Source organism: Triticum urartu, chromosome 1A (genome assembly GCF_056163025.1).
Source record: "Triticum urartu cultivar PI428250 chromosome 1A, HENAU_Tu73, whole genome shotgun sequence".
NCBI lineage: Eukaryota > Viridiplantae > Streptophyta > Magnoliopsida > Poales > Poaceae > Triticum > Triticum urartu.
The window spans coordinates 335,510,588-335,528,369 of NC_141873.1; the positions used below are offsets into that span (position 1 = coordinate 335,510,588).

The 17,782-nt window shown below is 50.2% G+C and overlaps 1 pseudogene; it reads right to left on the reverse strand.

Moving 5' to 3' along the window:
* Positions 1-14,268: 14,268 nt before the first annotated feature.
* Positions 14,269-15,034, reverse strand: LOC147991116 (uncharacterized; annotated as a pseudogene).
* Positions 15,035-17,782: the final 2,748 nt, after the last annotated feature.

The following is a 17,782-nucleotide window of genomic DNA, read 5'->3' on the forward strand; positions in this document are numbered from 1 at the left end:
GCGCAAACAACTGATCTGTCTGTCAAAAATTGCTTCAGTTCTGCACCCCTTCAAGATCCAATTATTTTTGCTTTTCTGTCTTATCTCTAGATCCGAAAGTTTTATACATCACTGTGAGATATGTTTCTCCTCGCACCAATATAAGCGATTTGACATTCGATAAATAGTCTATGCCATTAGCCATCTGATAAACCGGAAGAGCATGTTACCTTCATAATTACGCTCCGGTTTAACAGTGTCTGATCAATCCTGCGGTAGCATTACCTTCTTTCTCATTATACTAATCTCCAGGTTGTACCATTTATTATATCAGTACGTTTCTTACTCCCTTGTCTCTTGTGTATGATCATGCATAATTTGTAAACTGGCCTTTCATTTTTAGTTTGTTTTCTTTGCAATGGCCAAACAATTCACTGCCTGCAACTGGGCTCGTTCCCGGGTTACTGAGGCTCAACTGGATGAGATGGTTAGCATCGGCTCTCTGCCTAAGAAAGTTGAGATCAAATCGCGAGCCCGAGGAACTGAGAATCCTCCAACCCCAAGACAAGGCGAAGTGGTAATCTCTGTTGACCATATAGGCCGTGGTTTCAAACCGCCAGGGTCAAAATTTTATCGAGATGTGCTTGCCAGCTTCCAACTGCATCCACAAGATATTGGTCCCAATTCAGTCTCCAACTTATGCAATTTCCAAGTCTTCTGTGAAGCCTATTTACAGGAAGAACCAACTATAGAATTGTTCCAGGATTTCTTTCACTTAAACCGGCGCATAGAGTTTGTGAATGGCCCGAATACAGAGCTTGGTGGTGTTTCGATTCAAAAGCGGAAAGAAGTGGAATTTCCTCATGCCAAACACCATAGCCACCCAAAGGAATGGAAACAAACATGGTTCTATTGCAGAGACACTTCGCCTGAAGATGAGAATCCCCTCCACGGCTTCCGAGATCATAGATTATCCAATACTCACCCAATGCCACAACGCCTGAGCTCCTCAGAAAGGGAAAAATATGCTCCTCATATCGCCAAGCTCCGGGCCTTTATGGCAAACGGTTTAACAGGTGTGGATTTTGTACGCTGTTGGATATCCTGGAGTATCTTGCCGCTAAGCCGGCGTCCCGGTTTAATGTGAGAATATACCGGTGAGGTTGATGATCCTCAACGCCACTGCAACATCCAATTATCTGAGGAAGAAATTACTGAAGGTGTAAAGAAGATTCTGAATGAATCAGAACTGGTCTGTAGTCAAACCGGCCTGAGTCCCTTCTACACCAAGAACAAACCACCTGCTGTAAGCATTACACTTCCTCTTCATCTCTAATATCTTTGACTTATACAAGCTGTAACCCTTCTTCTTTATATGTATAGGGCGATGACCCCTTCTGGAAACGGAAATCCATAGAGAAAGCGGCAAAGCCAACTGGAGACAAAGTGGCCAAGCCAACCCGCCCGAAGACCAAAGCCGTAAAATGGACATCAAAGCGGAAAACGGCTGACCGGATTAATATGGAGCTTGATGATGATACTGATGACCCAGAAGCTGAGGTAGAACTTGACTCACTTGGCTCTCTTTTAATGCATCTTGTTAACAATGATCTTCCTCAGGAGGAGGCCGAAGCTAGTCAGGCTGAGGATGTAGAGGTAATTACCCTTTCCTCCGGTTCAGAGTCTATGCCAACACAAAAACCTTGCCAAACAATCCGGAAAGTAAGCTTTTCTCATCCTCTTTCTCACTTGGATCCAACATTTATTTTGAAGACTCAACAGCATGAGGCTCGCCGGACAACTCGGCACAGTGGCCAACAGGTCACCTCTACCGGTTTACCTGATACTCCGGTTCGGAAGCGTCGGTCAGAGGTCTCTCCTACTTCTGACCATTCTTACCCCAAGGCAGGTTATTTCAGACAGCCTCTTAATCCATCCGATTCAAATTATCAGGTGACACCTCCTTCCTCTTCTGGTGAATCGACAACAACTCAACTCCCCCCTTTGAAAACTGTGGCTGGGTGAGTTACGAAAAACCATTCCTTTCAATGCGCCCTACATCTTTTGAACAGGATGTTAACCCTTTTTATTCTGTTTGCAGGGCCAAAGCCAGACCCAGCAAGAAATCTCGGGTCACCAATCCGCCAGAAGACCCTGTTGCTGAAGAAGAAGAACCAAGAGTTGAACCGGAGCAAACAGGTGAACCGGAAGGCCTCCATCCTGAAACAACGTTTGATGATCCGCCCCTTGACGGCCAACATACTGACGAGCCCACAGATGTTGAGCCTGCCGCCCCTGATGCTGAACCGGCAGAACCAAACCGGGCTAATCCAATGAAAGACACTGAAATTCCATCATCATCCGCCCAAAATCCTGAAGGCCAAGGCGATGACGTTATTATTACTGGAGCAGGCCACAGTTCTCCTGGTCATCCCGTCATTTTGGCTCAGCATAGTGCCAAAGAAGAGCAAATTGCCAGGGATAAAGGTAAATGGAGCAGCGTCCCTTGCACATTGATTTATAGCTGAAATACTATTCCAAGTAGCCCCAAGAGCCGTTTTATGATTGTCAATCCATAAACCGGGTCTTTGTAACACTTTAAGCATCCCATCATTAATCCTTGCCAAGGCGTGTCTTCAATCATAGATAAAACTCATGTTTGAAAAATGAGATAACATTCTGTAGCATAGCCCCCAAAGGCCGGTTTAACTTGGCAAGTTAATCCGGTTTTTAATCCACACCGCCAGTTTAGAACAAACGTACATTAGCCCCCAAGTGTCAAGGATAATGCTTGCATTGTTCTGGAGACTTGCATAGAAGGTAGTATTTGAGAGCAAATAAGCATTAGCCCCCAAGTATGAAGTGGATAACTTGTTATATGCTTTATACTTAGTGCATATATATGTTGTTTTGTTGAAGATACCTTCAATGTTGCAGGCTGAACTGAGAAGCAAAGATGCCAAAAACTCTGACTTGCAAGAAAATGTGAAGTCGCAACAAGCCGAAGATGCAAAAGCCAAAGAGGAGCTGACCCAGGCCCTGGCCGGAATGGAAAAATTGAAAGAATCCTTCAATCAAGATCGTGCTGCATGGGAAACCGAAAAGGCCGGTTTGACCAAAAGAGCCGTAGATGCCGAGGAAGCCCTAAAACTGGTGGCTAAAGAACTAGCCGGTTTGAAGCGCCAAATCAACGCTATGACCTCTGCTATGTTTGGTAAGTATCTGCTTATGTATGTTGGATCAGTCAATGAATCTTAAAACTGACCACGATGTTGAAAAAATCTTTAGCAGGAACTCGAATCACTCATCTTGGTGCAGATATGCGGATGAAGCTCAAAGCGGCATACACATTGGTTGAGCAGCTATACTCTAGATCTCAGCGAGCCATTAGTACAGCAGCTTATAACAAACCGGCGCCAACGTTGATTAAGGAAACCCTTGAGAAGCTGGGCATGTTACTGGCGCGTATTGCCGAGTTGAAAAGAGCCGCTGCAAGAGCCGGAGCATTAACTGCCCTTATTCGAGCCAAGGCCTGGATTCCAGATCTTGAAGCGGAGGATATCATTAAAGGGTATCCAGGCGTTAAAGAAGACGGTTCAAACTTTGACAATGATGATCTGCGGCGGTTGACCAAACAGATGCGGCCAGCGGCCAGCAAATTAGCTGAAGACACCGATTTGTCCCATTTTCAACCGTTTTATGATGTAGAAGGGAAAAGACAGCCGGCCAAGATCCATGAAGTCGAAGAACTTGTGCCTCCGATTCGTAAGCACACTTATGACCCTGATATTAACCCTTCTGATCTTATCCATGAAGAAGCAGTTTTCCGAGCTTTAACCGGAATCGATTGGTCAACGGCTGATTTCCAGCGGCTGAGGGATGAAGAAGTGCATACACCAACTGATCCGCAACCGTCAAACCGTGGTGATGAAGAGTCCTGATCTGGTCGCCGGTTTATATGGCTATTGTGAAAAACAATGGCACTGTTGAGCCGCTTTAAAGCTTCATGTAATAGGATAGCTGAAACTTTGTTTATCTGCCATGCCATCGAGCATGCTTCATATCCCTTTGTGACAATCTGTGCCGCCCTTCAGGATATATTTTATGCATAGTCTATGATGACTTGCCTTCCTGGGTACAAAAATCTTAAAAGTGTCTAGCGGTTTACCGCTAAACATGTCATAATATCCAAGAAGTATATAGTACTTGAGCTGAATAATCAAGTGTTTGTACAAAAAATAATGTACAGAACATACCTCATTGAGTGAGCAAACGTGTATACAGCAAAGGTGTTTAACACCAACCCGATACGTTTGATAATCTCATCTTCATAATGCCGGTCTATCTATTAAACTGGACCGGTATACCTACCGGATTTTCTTCATAACACTGGTGATTTAGTCAAAGCATACCGGGTCAGTGACCACCGGTTTATAACTGATCATGAGCCAACAGCTGGTGGTTGGAAAGCAAGCCGGATCAAGGATGCCGGTTTATCAATAAATTCTTATGATTGTCAACAAACAAAATTCAAATAGGAAAATATGCGAGGCTTTTTACGAGCTGCCAGGCTCCAAATCGAGGCTTTTCATGGGCTGCCAGGCCTCTGAGTTAAACCATTTAACAAAGCCTTTTAAGATGGGCCTCCAATTAACCAATCACCATTTTAACTATGACAAGTTCAGGGTATGTAAAAGATTGACTTGTCAAACGTTCGATGGGTCATGCCAAGATTACCTGGATAGGAGTGGCTTACTTGATGAAGGCAGGTTAACCCGGGGTTTTAGGTGAATACACCAGGCTTCCAAGCCGTGGCTTGATAGCCAATTACGAGGGTCCTTTCAAACTCTTTGTTGCTTTGCAAAAAAGAGCCCCCAAGTAACTTTGTGAGCGATGCTCAGCGTGTGCCTATGTTTGAGTTTGTACAGTGCACAATACTCTCTTTGGCTCCACAAATTTTTCCTTGTGTGGCTCAAATGCCTATCAAGAGGTGTAGCTGTGGTTCAAACATGACCAAGCCCCCTAGTGATTTTCTTTATCTTTATGTAGTTGCTAAATCCGGTTTTAACAAAGACTCCGCTTTGACCGTTAACTTGTGAAAGCACACATATGATATAAGAAAGAACAGATACCCCGCTTATAACGGATGCTTCGGTTTATTATATGGTATATACACTGTCATAAATATGTATAGGTGAAAAAGCCTATGGCTTCAAGTATAGTAAGGCGGAAGGAGAGTTATGTTCCATGGCCACTTTGTCTCCTCCTACGATTGACGTGAGTCTTCATGCTCTCGAACATCAATGAGGTAGTAGGATCCGTTGTGCAGATTTTTGCTGACCACAAAGGGTCCTTCCCAAGGGGGGGGGGATAACTTATGCATATCAGTCTGATCCTGGATGAGCCGGAGCACCAAATCATCTTCTTGAAAGGTTCTAGTTTTAACCCGGCGGCTATGATAACGTCAAAGATCTTGTTGATAAATCACCGAACGCGCTGCTGCAAGATCCCGCTCTTCATCCAACAGGTCCAGAGAATCCTGACGTGCCTTCTCATTATCAGCTTCAACATAAGCTGCCACACGGGGCGAATCGTGACGGATGTCACTAGGAAGAACCGCCTTTGCTCCATAAACCATGAAGAAAGGCGTGTAACCCGTAGACCTATTGGGTGTGGTGTTGATGCTCCATAACACAGAAGGTAGCTCCTCGACCCAACATCTCGGCGTCCGCTTTAAGGGAACCATAAGCCTTGGTTTGATACCCCGTAGAATTTCTTGATTTGCCCTTTCCGCTTGACCATTAGATTGGGGGTGAGCCACTGACGCTAGATCAAGCCGGATGTGCTCACGTTGACAGAATTCTTCCATCTCTCCTTTTGACAAGTTAGTGCCATTATCTTTTATAATGCTCTGTGGAAAGCCAAACCGGAATATCACCTTTTTGATGAATTGAACCACTGTGGCTGCATCACACTTGCTGAGGAGAAACCTTCTTGAGGAGAAACGCATCGTTGAATCGCTCCTGAAACACTGTAACAATGTAACTCCCCGTTGAGTATGGTCATGGACTTGGAACGCCGGATTATCTATCGGGCCAACGTTTCCTTAGCTGGTAACTCGCCCCAGTTCATGTAATCCAGATATGGGATCGTCCAATCCGGTATGGCATGCAAAGCTGCCACCAATTGAGCCTCCGAATCAGGAACAGCCAAATCTTCTTCGATTGGTATTTTGACTGACGGATTGTGCAACACATCTAGAAAGACATTGGGCGGAACAGGTTTATGTTGGGAACCAAGCTGACTTAAAGCGTCCGCCGCTTCATTCTTCCGCCGATCTATATGGTCCACCTGATAACCTTTAAAGTGACCAGCCACTGTGTCCACCTCTCGCCGATATGCAGCCATGAGTGGGTCCTTAGAATCCCAAGTGCCAGACACTTGCTGAGCCACTAGATCTGAATCGCCGAAGCACTTAACCCGGCTCAAATTCATCTCTTTAGCCATCCGAAGACCATGGAGTAAAGCCTGATATTCAGCTGCATTGTTAGTACAAGGGAACATTAAACGGAGGACATAACAAAACTTATCACCTCGTGGGGAGGTTAATACGACTCCAGCCCCCGAACCCTCTAGCTGTCTGGACCCATCAAAATGAATAGTCCAATATGTATTATCTGGTTTCTCCTCAGGTGCCTGCAACTCTGTCCAATCGTTGATGAAATCTACGAGTGCCTGGGACTTGATTGCCGTGCGGGGTATATATCTGAGCCCGTGGGGTCCAAGCTCAATCGCCCACTTGGCAATCCGGCCAGTTGCCTCTTTGTTTTGAATGATGTCACCCAGAGGAGCTGAATTGACTACTGTGATAGGATGGCCCTGAAAATAGTGTTTGAGCTTCCGGCTTGCCATAAACACCCCATACACCAGTTTCTGCCAATGTGGATACCTCTGCTTTGACTCAATGAGCACCTCACTGATATAATAAACCGGCCGTTGAACCGGATACTCTTTGCCAGGCTCTTTGCGCTCTACCACAATGGCTACGCTGACAGCCCGGGCATTAGCAGCCACATATAATAATAAGGGCTCTTTATCGATCGATGCTGCCAGTACGGGCGGTTCCACGAGCTGTTTCTTCAGATCTTCAAACGCCTTATCAGCTGCTTCACTCCAGACAAAGTTATCCGTTTTCTTGAGCATCTGATATAAGGGAATGGCCTTCTCTCCAAGGCGGCTGATAAACCGGCTCAAGGCTGTAATCCGGCCGGCCAGACGTTGCACATCGTTAATACCCGCCGGTTTAGCCAAGGACGTAATCGCTGCAATCTTTTCCGGATTAGCCTCAATGCCTCTGTTTGAAACCAGAAAGCCTAAGAGCTTGCCTGTCGGGACACCGAAAACACACTTCTCCAGATTGAGCATCATCTTGTAGACCCGGAGATTGTCAAAAGTTTCCCGTAAATCATCTATCAACGTCTCCTCCTTTCTGGATTTGACCACAATATCATCTACATACGCATGGACATTGCGCCCAATTTGCTTATGAAGGCAATTCTGAACACATCGCTGGTAAGTTGCCTGGGCACTCTTGAGTCCAAAGGGCATGGAAACATAGCAAAAGGCTCCAAAGGGAGTTATAAAGGCTGTCTTCTCCTGGTCCTTAACTGCCATTTTGATCTGATGATAACCAGAGTAAGCATCCAAAAAACACAAACGGTCACAACCCGTCGTAGCATCAATTATCTGATCAATGCGAGGGAGAGCAAATGGGTCTGCAGGGCAAGCCTTGTTTAAATCTGTGTAGTCCACACACATGCGCCAAGTGCCGTTTTTCTTAAGAACCAGCACCGGATTGGCTAACCACTCTGGATGAAAAGCTTCAACAATAAACCCAACAGCCAACAAATGGGCGACCTCTTCACCTATAGCCTTGAGCCTTTCCTCGTTGAACCGGCGGAGGAACTGTCGAACCGGTTTGAATTTCGGATCAATGTTGAGTGTGTGCTCAGCGAGTTCTCCCGGTACGCCTAGCATGTCAGAAGGTTTCCATGCAAAGATGTCCCGATTCTCACGGATGAACTCGATGAGCGCGCTTTCCTATTTGGGATCCAGGTCAGCGCTGATGCTGAACTGTTTGGATGAATCGCCAGGGACAAAGTCAACCATCTTAGTGTATGTAGCTGATTTGAACTTCAATGCTGGATCATGTTCCGTGGTTGGCTTTTTTAAGGAGGTCATGTCTGCCGGATCAACTTGCTCCTTATAGAATGTTAACTCCTCCGTGGCACAAACTGACTCAGCATAAGCCGCATCGCCTTCTTCACACCCCAAAGCAATCTTTCTACTTCCATGTACTGTGATAGTCCCCTTATGACCTGGCATTTTAAGCTGCAGGTAAACATAACATGGCCTTGCCATAAACTTAGCATAAACCGGCCACCCAAACAGAGCGTGGTACAGACTTTTGATCTTCACCACCTCAAATGTCACTGTTTCTGACCTTGAATCGTAGTCATCTCCAAAAGCTACCTCCAAAGCTATCTTAACAACAGGATATGCAGACTTACCAGGCACCACACCATGAAATACCGTATTCGACGGTTTAAGATCCTTATCTGTCAACCCCATACGGCGGAATGTATCATAATACAAAATATTGATACTACTTCCCCCATCCATGAGCACTTTAGTGAACTTGTATCCCCCAACTTGAGGGGCTACCACCAAGGCCAAATGACCTGGGTTATCAACCCGGGGCGGGTGATCCTCTCTGCTCCACAAAATAGGTTGCTCCGACCAGCGTAAATACTGAGGTACTGCCGGCTCAACAGAGTTGACTACCCTTTTGTGAAGCTTCTGATCACGTTTGCACAAACTAGTAGTGAAGACATGATATTGCCCGCTGTTCAGCTGTTTGGGATTGCTCTGATAACCCGACTGCTGCTGCTGCTGATTCCCCTGATGGTTGTAACCTCCCTGGTTGCCTTGGTGTCCTTGATTGACGTGTCCGGTTTGATTGCCTGGAAACCCTGAACTGGAACCACCGCCTGCGTAACCCGGCCCGTGGAAACCTCCTCCTGAACTGCCGGGCGGGCCGTTGTCATATTGGAACATATTGGAATTCTTGAAATCCCGCATGATATAACAATCTTTCCAGAGATGTGATGCCGGTTTCTCCTTTGATCCATGCTTTGGATAGGGCTGATTTAACAAACGCTGCAAATTATTGCCTGGCCCTCTGGGGCTGCTTGCCTTTACGACGCTGGCCATTCTCCTGCGCGTTGGTATTTGCGACAAAGTCCAAACAACTGTCGGCCTTGCGCTTACCAGCGTTTCCATGGCCTGTCGGATTATGTTGTTGGCCTTTGGCATTGCCGGTCTTCTTACCCTTCTCCGGTTTGTCCTCCTCTGAATCCGGATCCTTGGTATTATCTGAATCGGCGTATTTAACCAAAGCAGCCATGAGTGTTGACATGTCATTGCAGTGACGTTTGAGCCTTCCTAACTTCTGTTTCAACGGTTTGAAACAGCAATTACCCTCTAACGTTAACACTTCGGTGTCTGCGTTGATACGATCTGACGAATGCAAAATCGCCGAGACCCATTTAACCCAATGGGTCGTGGACTCCCCTTCCTCTTGGACACAAGCGGCCAGATCTACAATTGACATCGGCTGCTTACACGTATCCTTGAAGTTCTGGATAAACCAGTGCTTCAATTTGGCCCATGATCCAATAGAGTTGGTCGGCAAGCTCTTCAACCAAGTGCGAGCTATTCCTTCCAACATCATGGTGAAATATTTAGCACACACCGCCTTGTCCACATCTAACATCTCCATTGCCATCTCATAGCTCTCCACCCATGCCTCTGGCTGCAAATCGGCGGTATAATTTGGTACCTTACGAGGTCCCTTGAAATCCTTGGGTAGTCGCACATTACGCAAAGCAGGAGATAAACACGGTACCCCTAAGGAACTGAACATCACCCCTGGCTCCACGGAGGCAGTGGGGTGAACCGGAGTATGCTGCCGTGCCTCGTGTCGAGCTGTCAACTCGGCCTCTCGACGTGCGCGGCCATGATCCACATCTTGTGCATTAGCACCTCCCCCAGCCGGGTTGTTCCCTCGTGGCGAATTTTGACGACGTGCACTATTGGACACGGCCGGTTCGTATTCCACGTGTCTGCTATAACTCCGGCTTGGGCGGGGAGTGGAGTGAATCCTCTCACAGCTGTGTGAATATGCTTGCTGTTGATTTAGTGCTGTCTGAAGGAGATCCCTAGCCCGACGTGCTTCCACTGCCACTGGTGACTCGCCGTCGGTTGGGAGGGCCGCCAGGCATGACACAGCAGCCACAATGTTGTCCAACGGGTTGGAATAATGCCCGGGCGGCATTGATGGTACAATGTTGTTCCGGCGAGGCAGGTCCGTCGTGTGCGGCTGAACCGGCACTCCTGCTCCCGGCGCCCCCACCTGGTTTAGTGTGGGTTGGTTACCAGCTCCTGCGCCTGGCGTGTTGAAAAGATTCTGCGGCTCATAAAATGACGGGAGACGTGATCGGTACCTTCTTCTCATGACTTCCTCTGAAGCATTCTGATCCAGTCTAATCCGGTAAGCCTGTGCTTCCAACTTGGCCCGCTCCGTAGCCATCCTGGCGTTCTCTGCTGCCAGGTCCGCCTTGGGCTGGGCTATCTGATCTTTCACCTTTGCGATCTCCGCATTGTGCTGATCCCTGGCTGCTGCGTCTACCTCTGCGGTCATCAATGTTGCCAGAGCGTCGAACAAATCAGATAAGACTTGGGCCGGAGGTGGCGCCGAGCTTCCTGCCCCTGCTGGTGTGGCCATTGTTGAACCGGAGAGCATTGCTGCGGCGGTAGATGAATGAGACACCGATTGTGTGCCGACCATGAAGATGGCGGCCCGGTTTGGCAGACCGGGGGAATCCGGAATACTGTTGCCCTCAGATCCTCCCTCAATCCGGCCGTCCTGCAACTGGTAAAGCGATTCGCTTTCTCCAGAAGACTCGTCATCAGAGCAGACTACGGTTTCTCCTTCGGACACCGGTCCGTCCTCGTGCCCTGATCCATGGACGACACCTACAAAAACATGCCTTGCCTCGGGCTGAACCGGCGAAGGACTTGCACGCCGAGCTGTTTCGATGATGTCGGTGCAGATGTCCGGCTCGGGGGCCGGTTCACCGATCTTGCCGATGAAGACGTGAATCCCACCAAAGGGGACCCAGTACCCGTATTCGATTGAATCGGCCTCGGGACCCCATCCTGCATTGTCGATGTAGAGCTTGCCGCGGTGACTCTTCGTCATCCGGCCCACAGCGTATCCCTTAAGTCCATCGAAGCTGCCCTTCAAGAACTCGAAACCATCGTGCGATAGCCCCACGGTGGGCGCCAACTGTCGTGGGTGTGTCACGGCAGATGTCCTCGTGAAAGGACTTAGTTGTGGAGCCATCACAACGGGTTAGCTTAAAGGGGTTAAACCGGACAAGGGGACACGGGAGTTTATACTAGTTCGGCCCCTTCGATGAAGGTAAAAGCCTACGTCTAGTTGTGATTTGTATTGCTAGGGTTTCGAAGGCCAGGGAGCGAATCCGCTTTGTCTGGCTTTCGAGTTGTTGTTGTCTGTCCCTAAACCGCGGCCGGGTCGTCCCTTTATATACATAGGTTGACGCCCGCCGGGCTACAAATTCCCGAAGCCGGTTTATAAATGTATCCGGTTCGGCCTCTCTCTTTCTATCTTACTATACAAGTTACATGACTGGGCCGGTTTACATTTACATATTGTAACTCGCCTTTGGGCCCTCCGTACAGCGCTAGCATCTTTACATCTTCATGGGCTTCTAATCTTCAAAGAGTCAACCTGGCTACCCAAGGCCGGTTTACCTCCAGTAGTAATATCCCCAATAGGTACCCTCTTTGTTTCTTTGGCCGGCTGAAAGGAACCTTGGGCACCACACTCCTTGGGGTCGGGGGACAGGGCCGGCTGCTTGCCGGTCATGGCCACGACTCGGTCCAGTATCTTCTTCTCTTCAGCAATTACAAGGGACTCGGCCAGCCGGCTGCTGGCAACCGCGCACTCGGAGGATTTCTTGTAGTCTCCGGCTATGGTGATGATGCCCTTGGAACTTGGTATCTTCATCTTGAGGTAGGCGTAATGGGGTACATCCATGAACTTGGCTAGGGCAGGTCGGCCAAGCAACGCGTGGTAAGGGCTCTCTAGATCCACCACTTCAAACCACACCGCCTCTCGGCGGAAATGATCCTTGTCCCCAAAGAGGACATCTATCTTGATCTTGCCGATTGGGGAGCAAGACAAGCCGGGTACGATGCCATGGAACACAGTCCGACTGGGCATGAGCTGCTTTGTCTTGATGCTCAGCTTCTCCATGGTGTCACGGTATATGATATTGATGTTGCTCCCACCATCTATCAGCACACGGGAGAAATGAGCGGCTCGCCTTTCCGTAGCGAGGGTGGCGTCCAGAACCAATGCGTAGGAGCCGGGAGACGGCATCACCTTTGGGTGATCTGTCCGGCTCCAGCTAATAGTCCTTTCTGACCAGTGCATGAATTCTGGGTTGTTGGAGGCGACTGCGTTGACTTCTTGGTGTTGTCGGCACCGGTTACGCCGATCTTCTGGCTGGCTAGTGAAGACGACGTAGGCGGCATGCTCGTCGGGGTACTCATCTTGAACTGCCCCGACCGCTTGTCAAGCGGCCGGCTACGGAGGAGCCGGAGGCGGCTGACCAGCAGGTGGAGGCGGCGCCATCCCCTCACCCTTGGAGATCCGAGTGAGCCAATGGCATTTTCTGGTCGTGTGGTTTGAAGGCTTCGCGCCGCTGTGAAACTTGCAGGGGGCATCAAGTGCTTGCTCGTAGGAGAAAGCCGGCTGCCAAGCCGGCCTGCCGCCCTTCTGCTTCTTGGGTGCAGGCCGTCCTTTGGGTTGTTCATCTTCGACTGTGGCCACCTGCCGACTGGTGGAAGGCGGCAGGGGAGCCTTTTGCTTGTGGTCGTTCTGGTGTGGGCGTCAGCTGGATTCTCCAGCCGGCGTCTTGGGACTCGGAGCGAGCACCTTCCCGGAGGTGCCTACTCGGAGGTCGGTCTTCATCGAGGAATCGCCCATGGCGTATTTATCAGCTATGACTAGTAGCTCGTCCAGCATAGTCGGCTCGTCACAGAGGAGTCGGTGCTTGAGGAGGGTGCCTTCTCGGCACCCGGCGGTGAAGTACTCTATGGCTTGGACCTCGTGCACTCCCTCGCAGGAATTGTGAAGCTCGGCCCACCGCGTGAGGTAGTCGCGAGTCGATTCGTTGGGCCCTTGGACGCACAAGGAGAGCTGTCGGGGCTTAGCAGCCCGCTTGTAGGTGCTGGTGAAGTTGCGTATGAAGGCTTCAGTGAAGTCTAGCCAGCTGTTGACACTGTAAGGCTTGAGGCTGTTAAGCCAGGTGCGCGTCGTGCCTTGGAGCATGAGGGGCACATATTTTATGGCAACATGCCTGTTGCCGTTTGCGATGCTAACCGTGGTGGAGTAGTCGATCAACCAATCTTCTAGCTTCACAGAGCCGTTGTACTTGGGCGTGTCTCTTGGGAGCGAGAACCCTCTAGGGAAGGGCTCCTCGCGGATGCGGGGGCCGAAGCAAGACGGGCCGACATCATCTTCTTCTTCCAGGGCCAAGGATCACGCAAGGCGGTCGATCCGGTGGTGGGCATCATTCTCGCCGACTCCTTCGCCGCGACCCATCCGGCCGCTGAGAGTCGGGTGTGTGACAGGCGGCGGGGTAGGGTATCTCTCCCCACGAGGCGGAGGAGGAGGAGGGTTGCCCCGCCACTCCACGGCTCGAGGGTGGCCCTCGGCGTCACGCTCGATGGAGATTCGAGTCCGGCTGCGGCTGGCAGCCGGCTTCTTTTCTTTTCTCGCGCGGGTGTTGCCCGCGGTCGGTGTTCGGGACGTCGCGCTGTGCTCTCGGCGCAGGGGAGGACTCTCGGCGCGGACGCTGGCTTCATGCCGCTCTGTGGCCGCGTCGATAAGTTGCTGGATGCGTTTGGTCATGTAAGGGAGCTCATCAGGCCCTAGCCCATTCAACTCGTCTGCGGCCTCCTAGGCGGCGCGGAAGTTCTCGAGAGGCGTGGCATAGACTGGGCGGTCTGCTCCCAGCATGTCGGTGATAGCCGCGCCGTGTTTCTTGACGATACCGATGTGGCTCGGCCCGTCGAGAGGCGGCGTGCCGAAGGTGGCTCGGTCGACCTCGCGCTGGTGAGCGTCGGTGAAGCGTCTCATGGTGGCGAGCCTCTGGCCCTCCGCAACGAGGGCGAGGGGGCGCGCCTCCAATGTCTTGGCGTCCGCGTCGGCCGGGACGGGGACTGACAAGTCGTGCAGCGCCGCCTGCAGAGCGTCGTGGGCGTTTTCGCCTGAGGAGGCGCCGTGGCTGATAACCAGTACCTCAGTAATGGCACTGCCACTGCTGTCGGCTTGAGGAAGAGGGTCGTTGATGACCACCACGTTGGTGGGGAAGGCGTCAAGGGATGCCGTGTCGGAGTCGACAAGCATCGGGTCGGTGGAGCCAACCGACTCCAAGTCCGCGGCAAGCTCACCGGAGACATGGAGTTGATCGAGGAGGCTGACGAGGTGGCTCTCGGGGCAGTCTGTGCCCGCGTCGGATGCGGGCTCGCCAGAGATGTGAGCCTCACCAAGAAGATCGGCGAGGCAGCTCGCCGCGCAGGCGTCGGCGACGTCTTGCAGCGCGTCGGGGCAAGCGCCATCTGGCGAGCCAGGCTGGCTACGCACATTGGGAAGGAAGAGGGTTCCCGTCCAGAGCAGGTCTCCGAACGACGGTGCACCTGGCCCCACAGTGGGCGCCAAATGTCGGGTGGTTGGTGCGACATATGCCAATGGATGGCTTATCATTGTGGGAGCCAATAAAACATCGCCGGTGCCTGGAAATAGGATAAGGCGAAGACATGCACACCGGCGAATCTTACCCAGCTTCAGGGCTCTCTGTGGAGATAACACCCCTAATGCTGCTCTGTGGGGTCTCCGCATGATCACTAGCTCGGCGGGTTGCTACAGAATGCTCCTTGAGCTGTTTGCTCAGCTCGGCGGGTTGCTAGCCCGCTCCTCTTCTCCTTGTGGCGTCTAAAATCTATCCAAAGAGTGATCTCCCCTACATGGGAACCCTGGGGGTTTATATAGGCCTATCCCCCAGGGGTACAATGGTAATCCGGCTGGGCGTTGGCCCCAGCCGTCTGTGTCTACGCCTGCCGACTTCTCCGCCGACTAGTGGGGCCCGCTGACTGGTGGGCCCACCGGCCGCCGACCCTTTGGCCGACAGGCCGGCCCCACCGCTCGGGGGTCTTGTCGGGGGCTGGTTACTATTACCTTGCCCCTGGGGACGATGGCTTCGTCGTGGTAAGCATGGCTACAGTGCCGCCGCGAGGCGGCTCATCACTGTAGCCTTACCTTCTCTTGTCTCCTTAATGAGGCACCTCCTTGGAGGGAGAGAGCTGGCTGGCTATTGGAAGCCGGCCATACCCCTGGCCGACTGTGGGAAGCCTGGCCGCCTTCGGGATCTCCCTAACCGAGGGGGCCTGCCACCCACGGGTCGTACTGACCCCTCGCCGTGGGTGACGTCACGATCATCGTGGCAACAGTGCCGCACCGGACGGGGACGGCCGCCCCGTACGATGCACTGTGGCCATGCGTGCGCCGGGATTCGGGGGTGGCAGGCTTTACTGTAGCCACGCCCTGTCTTGTCACCGTTATGTAGGTGCAGACTCTGAGGGCAAGATCTTAGCCGCCTACTGAGGGGCCGGCTCCTGGGAGTCGGCCCTTTTATGGCCGGCTTCTGGAAGTCGGCCTTCTCGTGGTCTTGTTTCTCAAGGATTTCAGGGCTGGGCTGCCTTTGCGCAGCCGGCTTGAGAGGTAGCCGGCTGGGGGAAGACGGCCCCATGTCTTGGAAGCTTGGAGGCTTGCTAGGCTACCCGTGGTCATTTACTCCGACAATACCATAAAAGGATACTTGAATAAAAAAATTCAATGAAAGACCTCGGCGAAGTTGGTTATATATTGGGCATCAAGATCTATAGGGATAGATCAAGACGCTTAATAGGACTTCCACAAAGCACATACCTTGACAAAGTTTTGAAGAAGTTCAAAATGGACCAGTCAAAGAAAGGGTTCTTGCCTATGTAACAAGTTGCGAAGTTGAGTTAAACTCAAAACCCGACCATGGCAGAATATAGAGAGACGATGAAAGTCATTCCCTATGCCTCAGTCATAGGTTCTATAAAGTATGCCATGTGATAACCCTCAAGTATAGGGGATCGCAATAGTTTTTGAGGGTAGAGTATTCAACCGAAATTTATCGATTTGACACAAGGGGAGCCAAAGATTATTCTAGAGTATTAGCAGTTGAGTTGTCAATTCAACCACACTTGAAAGACTTAATATCTGCAGGAAAATATTTAGTAGCAAAGTAGTAAGGAAGTAGCGGTAATAGTGGCAAAAGTAATAGTAGCAGTTTTGTAGCAATCATAACAATGGCAACAAAAAAGTAAAGTAACAAAGATCAATATGTGTAAAGCTCATAGGCAATGGATCAATGACGAATAATTATGCCGGATGGCATTCATCATGCAACGGTTATAACATAGGGTGACATAGAACTAGCTCCAGTTCATCAATATAATGTAGGCATGTATTCTGAATATAGTCATACGTGCTTATGGAAAAGAACTTGCATGACATCTTTTCTCCTACCCTCCCGTGGCAGCAGGGTCCTATTGGAAACTAAGGGATATTAAGGCCTCCTTTTAATAGAGTACCGAAACAAAGCATTCGCACTTAGTGAATACATGAACTCCTCAAACTATGGTCATCACCGGGAGTGGTCCTGACTATTGTCACTCCGGGGTTGCCGGATCATAACACGTAGTAGGTGACTATAACTTGCAAGATAGGATCAAGAACACAAATATATTCATGAAAACATAATCGGTTCAGATCTGAAATCATGGCACTCGGGCCCAAGTGAGAAGCATTAAGCATAGCAAAGTTGTAGCAACACCAATCTTAGAACATAGGGGATACTAGGGATCAAACCCAAATAAAACTAACTCGGTTACATGGTAAATATCATCCAACCCATCACCGTCCAGCAAGCCTATGATGGAATTACTCACGCATGTCGGTGAGCATCATGAAATTGGTGATGGAGGATGGTTGATGATGACGATGGCGACGGATTCCCCTCTCCGAAGCCCAAAACGGACTCTAGATCTGCCCTCCCAAGGAAGAACACGGCTTGGTGGCGGCTCCATATCGTAAAACATGATGAATCCTTCTCTCTAATTTTTTTCTCCCCGAACGTGAATATATGGAGTTGGAGTTGAGGCCGGTGGAGGTCCAGGGGCCCACGAGATCGGAGGGCGCGCCCCCGGGGGTGGGTACACCCCCCACCCTTGTGGCTAGGGTGTGGGCCCCCTTTGGTTGATCCTGTCACCAATATTTTTTTATTAATTCTAATACTTATCTCCGTGAAGTTTTAGGTCATTCCGAGAACATTTTATTCTGCACAAAAATAACACCATGGCAATTCTGCTGAAAACAATGTCAGTCTATGTTAGTTCCATTCAAATCATGCAAGTTAGAGTCCAAAACAAGGGCAAAAGAGTTTGGCAAAGTAGAAATGACGGAGACGTATCAAATCCCCCAAGCTTAAACCATTGCTTGTCCTCAAGCAATTCAGTTGACAAACTGAAAGTGATAAATAAAAACTTTTACAAACTCTAT